The sequence below is a fragment of the Lissotriton vulgaris genome, chromosome 8 (genome assembly GCF_964263255.1).
Source record: "Lissotriton vulgaris chromosome 8, aLisVul1.2, whole genome shotgun sequence".
NCBI lineage: Eukaryota > Metazoa > Chordata > Amphibia > Caudata > Salamandridae > Lissotriton > Lissotriton vulgaris.
Genome location: NC_141696.1, coordinates 880,687,170 through 880,694,045, shown reverse-complemented (window position 1 = coordinate 880,694,045; position 6,876 = coordinate 880,687,170).

The window sequence follows — 6,876 nt, the reverse complement described above, 5'->3', positions numbered from 1 at the left end:
GGAGCTGAACACAGTGCATTTCGTCGCTCAGAAAAACTCTGCTGACATTCGGCAGACCATGGCACTGGACTCGGAACATTTTTCCCAGTCAAAGCTACCAACGGTTTTGCCAAAAGAGAAAAATTTGGGATCCACTGCCTACAGTATGAGGTAATACCTAAAAAGGCACGTACTTCTCTCTGTGTGGTAGGAACACTCATCTGCGTAATTGCTTTTATTCTCTCTGGGGTCAACTTTCTTCCCTCCTTTGACAAGAGATGACCTAGGTAGGTCACTTCTTGGCAACAGTATTGCATTTTCGAAGGTGACACCTTGTGATTCAAATTAGACAAATGATGCAATAAGGAAATTGTAGCTGCTTTGCAAGTTTCCTTGTCATCGGCAGCCACTAGAAGATCATCTACATACTGCACTAAAGCAGAACCAGGAGGAAGTACAAAGGAATCTAACTGACTTTTTAATGCCTGACTGTAAATAGACGGGCTCTCACAATACCCTTGTGGAGCACGTTTAAACTTGAAGCTTTGACCTCCTAAAGTGAAGCCGAAAATATCCCTGCTTTCCTCGGCTATTGGAATGCTGAAAAAGGCATTCTTTAAGTCGATAACTGAAAACCATGTCGCTGTAGCTGGAATCAACGTTAATAATGCAGTTATGTCTGGAACCACAGGAAACTGTGGAATCACAATCTTGTAAACATCCCTAAGATCTATTACAAACCTATAGACTGGAGGCTTTGAAGGATCTGTACGTTTCAGAATTGGCAATACAGGACTGTTACAGACATTTCCTCTAGTTTCTTCTACTACACCTTTCTCGATCAAATCTTGCACAATTAATAAAAGTGCGCGTTCACCTTCACTAGAGATTTTGTATTGTGGGATTCGTGGAAATTTGACATTCGCTTTCAAAGTGACTACATATGGTGGAATTTCTAAAAGACCAACATCGTTAGGACCAGTCGCCCAAAGAGTATCAGGGAGAGAACGCAGCTCTGGTGGGAGCGCATCCATCGACAAGTACATTGGAGAGGTGATTCTTTTACCTAACGTAAGCTGTACTCCTTCCGGAGAACAGTACAATGTCGCATATAGGTTTTTTAACAAGTCTAAACCAAGCAGATTTTCATTACAACCTGTTGTCAAAATCAAGGGTGCTTTCAATTTACGTGGTCCAACAGAAATAGACAAAGGACCAGATACGGGGTTGTAAACAGGGGCGCCTGAAAAACCTACAGAAACATTTGTTAAGCCAGACAAAGGTGCGCCAGGGAGTTTCTCATGTATGATAGAACTTTTTGCTGCACCAGTATCCAACAGAAACGGTTTGACTACACCTGATGTTGCTACTGCGACATAAGGCCCACTCTGATCTACTGGAACTGATACTACTCCCTCTCTTTGTCCATGGCTGTCCTAGTACTCACTTTGCTGAAATCCTTCACCAGTTTCACAATAGTCTTCAACATGATACTGCTGAGATCTATTTTGTTGAGCAGACTGTCCATTTCGCTGATCAAAATGATTAGAAGGGCGATCATTCGTTTGTGGAGGCATAGCACCTCGTCCTCGACCCCTAGAATTTTGCATATAACCACCACGACCTCTCTGAGCTGCCGCAGCATTATTTTGCGCTAAGACTGGACAATCATTTTTATAATGACCTTCTTTCTTACAATATGCACACTGATTCCACTGGTATCGCGGTCTCTGAGAATTATAATCTGTCCTTTGATATGACCCTTGCTGTGTATTAGTCTGATTCATGCGAGGCGGATACGCTTGCTGTAAAAGAACTTTAGTTTTTAAATCTTTTGTCTTCTTCTCTGATTTTTCCTTCTCCTCTTTATCCCTATTTTCATAGTACTGGGCAGTCGCAAGTATTTGTGCAGTCGTAGAGACAGCCCACGCACTCTCGGAATCTTTCAATTTATTACTAAGCTCTGGCAACAGATTGTGTACAAATTTATCAACGAATAATCTCTGTCCCCCTTCAGTACTCATATCCTGACCACTATGATCTACGAAAGTCTCTTCAAACCTTGTGAAAAAGTCGGAAACACTTTCGTCCTTCTTTTGCTTGCATGCGGACAATTTGTCCCAGTTAACGCGCAATGCTGGCATCAGAGTCTTCATTAAGTCAATTATTCTACCGGGTAAATTAGCAATTAGAGGTTCGGGTTTGGATCCACCTATTTGCTGACCATCCGCTGCAATATTAGCTGCCCAATCACCACCTAGGGCAACTGGATGATTTTCTTTTCGAATTTTAGCCCAAATTGGTTGCGGAACTACATTCCCAAATAACATGTCAATGTCCGCTAAATTCATCACACAAGCTTCAACTGTCTGCGCTAACTCCTTGTAATATCCGTCTGGATTCTTACGCGGATCAGGCAAGGCTTGTTTCACTGCTAACACTTCGGCTCGCTTCCACGGAATGTGTATCCACACTCTCTGGAATTGGGCCGGAGCGGCAGCAATACCATTCGGTACGTCAGCTTGTACAGCTTCGCGCTAAATTGGAGGAACCTCCCTCATTGGATATTGGCGATTCTGCTTCGTACTACGCTTTTCTAACTCCCTCGGTGAACGAAGTGATGGATCATTCCTATAACTTAAAATCAGTTCCATCGCTTCTTTTATATTTTGACCAACTATCATACCTGCAGCAAACTCTTTCTGAACATTAATTAATTCTTCTAAATTTGATTCAGAGTCATCCTCTTCCAATTCCTCACGCAAAAGAGAGCACATTTCATCGAACACATATCGTTGTGTCGGTTCTTTCCATTGCATAAATGTATCTAATACATCTCTAGTACTATATCTTCCACTTTTTGAAATCCATCTAAGAGCTGTGGAATCTAATATTCCCCGTTCTTCAGTACTGGGAAGCTGACTACGTCTCTGCACAGAGTCAGAGTCAGAGGCAGAAGTTTTAATTAGAGTTTTATAGAAGGGAGATAGAATTTTAAAGACAGAATCCGTGATTCTCCGACGAACAGAAAGCGGAGTCATAACCCTAGCAGAAGCAGAAAATAAAGTAGCAGTTGGAACAGATAGAACAGGAGCAGTAGGAGTAGTAGGCAAAGTAGCCTGTGAAATAGCAGGTGTAAGTGATACAGGTATAGGTAGAGAAGCCAGCAACCCTGGAAGAGGGGGTGCCGAAGGAACATTAACATTGACCACAGGAGGTACAGGAGCTTGATTCGGGGGAGCAGGAGCAGGAATACCAGGTTGTCCAGCAACCGGTAAAGGTGGAGCCGTAGCACCCTGTGCATACGGTGGGGGTGACCGTAACAAGTAAGACAACAGAGGATCATTTTCGGGGTCCTCTACTATCTTAGCTGTACTCGATGGCAAGGCAGGATAGCACTTGTCTATCGCTAAATTACGCTCTCTATTGGCCACCTCCATTGCTTTCTCAGACTCGTTGAGTTGCAGCTGCTTAGCAGACTGTTCTAAAGTCAACTCTTGTTCTTTTTGTTCTTTCTTCAACTTTTTAATTTCTCGCTGTTTAGATTCTTTTCGCCAATAACGAAGAGAATCAAACATTGCCGGCCGGGCTTTCTTCTTGAACAATTTCGTTTCTAAATTATCAATAACTTGGGGTTCAAAACTACCATGCAGTGGCCAACTAAGGACACCGTCTTTCTCCGTAAATCGGACCCATACCTCATTATAAGATATAGGACCCACTCCAAACTTACAATATAGATCATAAAGAGGAGTTCCAATCGGGGGAACCAGACATGAATCCTCCAACCGGGAATCACTTTTGCAACCAAAACACGACAACATACAATTTTTCCGACTTACCATTTTATAATCCGGACCACAGAACAGACAAAAAACACAAACAAAGGTGCGCACTTGAACCAAGAACTTAGGCCTACCAAAGCGAACAAATGTATCGATACCCAAAACTAAACCAAATGATTATCGTAACTAGTACAACCAGTGATAATCTTACGAAACCAAACCAAACCAAGAACTAAAAAGGATTTTACCCTAACAGGAACAACCCATACGAGGTAACCAACTAGCAACCACTTAATACTTAACTGAGGTACTGAAGACGTCACCAAGGAGAAACCCGTCACGTCTCGCCGTACTAAGGACTGCACCTCGGGTCCAAGACAGGGCGACGGTCAAGGCAACGGACCACTGCAGCCGTCCGAACGGGAACCCTCGTGGAAGAGAACGTCGGGCCACTTTTGCGATATGCCGGGATCGATGAAGTGGGGCGCCTCCGTCAGGAATCTTCTCACGAAGCTTCTCGAACTCTTCAGGCTTTTGGACCAGTACCGAATGACGTCGCCCCACGTTGGGCGCCAATTGGAGTTCTGGACTTTTTGGTTCCGTCCAGAGGTGTCAGGGATAACACCCGAAGACCCCGGAGTTCTACCTGTCTCGGCGCACAAATAAACAGAAACACAAGCTTCTCGATGGTGGCGTCAAAGACCAAAGGTTTATTACTGCAGGGACACAGAAGTCACAGAAACTACACACGGGCAGATTCTATGAGCCTGTTCGATTTGTACAAAAAGGGTTGCTCCTTATATACTGAATATTGGGCTTCGGGCAAATTCTTTACATGTTAGTGCATTCCAAAACCTTTGTGTCCTAAACAATAAATATTTGGCGTTGCACAGGAATCGTCAATAATATCTGATGTCAAAACATTACGAACGAGGGGTTCCCACTGTTCCATCATAATCCCATGTCAACTTTTCATTCAAGACCCGGACCGCCTCATCGTAAATTTCGTTACCTTCCCCTAATAAAGGCCCAGAAGGAAAGGAGCAGAGCTAGGTGCAGAAGATAGAAAAGCAGGATAAGAGATGTTTGTGGGTCGTAAATGGGCAAGGCTACCAGCTTGGGCCGCCTAATCATGATCAGGCCAACGAACACGAGAACCAGTATTGCAGGACTGGCCTCGGGCAGAGGAGGCAGTTTCTGTCGAGTCATGTAGCCATGGCGTGTTCTGTTCTAAGGTGCACGTGTCACTAGCAAGGTGAATCTCCGGCTAAAGTTTACGTGTCCTTAAGTGAAAGAGGTCACTGCGTGTCCATTGTCTATGTGAGGGCAAGAAATACAAAATGGCTTCCGTGATCTAAGATGCATGCCATGGGTAGATCAGAAATGTGCTCGTAACAGGAGTGCTCTTGCTCATAGCATAGCGAAAACACCAGGATATGCTAAATGGATCATTTGCGGTTCACTGATACCAAAATTATGTATTTACGACAATGTTGAAAACACGGGTTCAAATCGTCACGGAACCTCAGGGGGCCGCAGGGCTCGACGGCTGCGGGGCTCCGGGGCTCCGGGGCTGCAGGGCTCCGGGCTCCGGGGCTGCTGGGCTCCAGGGCTCCAGGGCTCGGGGGCTCGGGGGCTGCAGGGCAGCAGGGCTCCGGGGCTCTGGGGCTCCGGGGCTGCTGGGCTCCAGGGCTCGGGGGCTCCAGGGCTCAGGGGCTCCAGGGCAGCAGGGCTCAGGGGTTGCAGGGCCCGGGACCCATGGTGCCCGTCCCGGGCTCTTCCCCACGCCGCGGGTCGGAGGAGGGAGCCCCGGACACCTGGGAGGTGTTGCCCGGGGCACATCCCATCTGGTCCCCGGCAGGGAACCACCAGCCCCGGGAGGGTGTTTGGGCATACCCTTGCACCTACTAATCCAGAGGAAAATTACCCCCCTTTCTTGTAATCCGTGCACTCGAGGTGACAGAGGGGACCCAGGCGGCAAACGAGCACGACCTCCTGGAGCCCTGGCTGGGATCCGGGAGGCAAATGGCACCCCATCGGGACTTCCAGGGAAGCCCGGCCATCTAGTCGCCCCATAGGAAAGCTTTGCGGGCGACCAGATGGCCGAGGGGAGAGGGCCGACCAGATGGCGGGGACCGAAAGGACGCTAATCTGCCTGCCCCGAGAGCCTCCCTGGGCCCTGGTGGACCCTCCGTCCCCGGCGCCCGGACCGGCTTGCAGGACGGAGTGGTTCCCGCACCCCAGGGCCTGCCGGAGGGAACCCGAGCCCCGGGCCCGGTCCAAGGCCCGGCTCTCGAACCCTAGGCCAGGCCCGGGAGAGCCTCCCCTGGGCTGCAGGGCTACAGGGCTCGGGGGGCTGCAGGGCTCCGTGGGCTGCAGGGCTTCGGGGCTGCCGGGCTCGGGGGCTCCAGGGCTGCCGGGCTCGGGGGCTCCAGGGCTACGGGGCTGCAGGGCTCCTCGGGGGCTCCAGGGCTCACGGGCTCCGGAGCTGCAGGGCAGCAGGGCTGCAGGGCTCCAGGGGCGGCTCCAGGGCTCCAGGGCTCCGGGGCTCCGGGGGCTCCAGGGGCTCCAGGGCTGCAGGACGGAGGGTTATTCCCGCACCACCGGGCCCTGCCGGACGGGGCCCAAGCCCCGGGCCCGCTCCCGGTCCCTGCTTCTGAAACCCTAGCCAGGCCGGGGAGAGCCTCCCTTGGCTCGGATGAACGCCTGGAACCCCGGCCGGCTTGGAGGACGGGGAAGCTCCAGCAAACCCATGGCTGGCCGGACGGAGCTCAGGCCCCCGGGCCCGCTCCCGGTCCCTGCTTCCGAAACCCTAGCCAGGCTGGGGAGAGCCTCCCTTGGCTCGGATGAACGCCTGGAACCCCGGCCGGCTTGCAGGACGGGGAAGCTCCAGCAAACCCATGGCCGGCCGGACGGAGCTCAGGCCCCCGGGCCCGCTCCCGGTCCCTGCTTCCGAAACCCTAGCCAGGCTGGGGAGAGCCTCCCTTGGCCCTGATGAACGCCCGGAACCACGGCCGGCTTGCAGGACGGGGAGGCTCCAACAACCCCATGGCCTGCCAGACGGAGCTCAAGCCCCGGGCCCTGCTTCTGAAACCCTAGCCAGCCTCTCTTG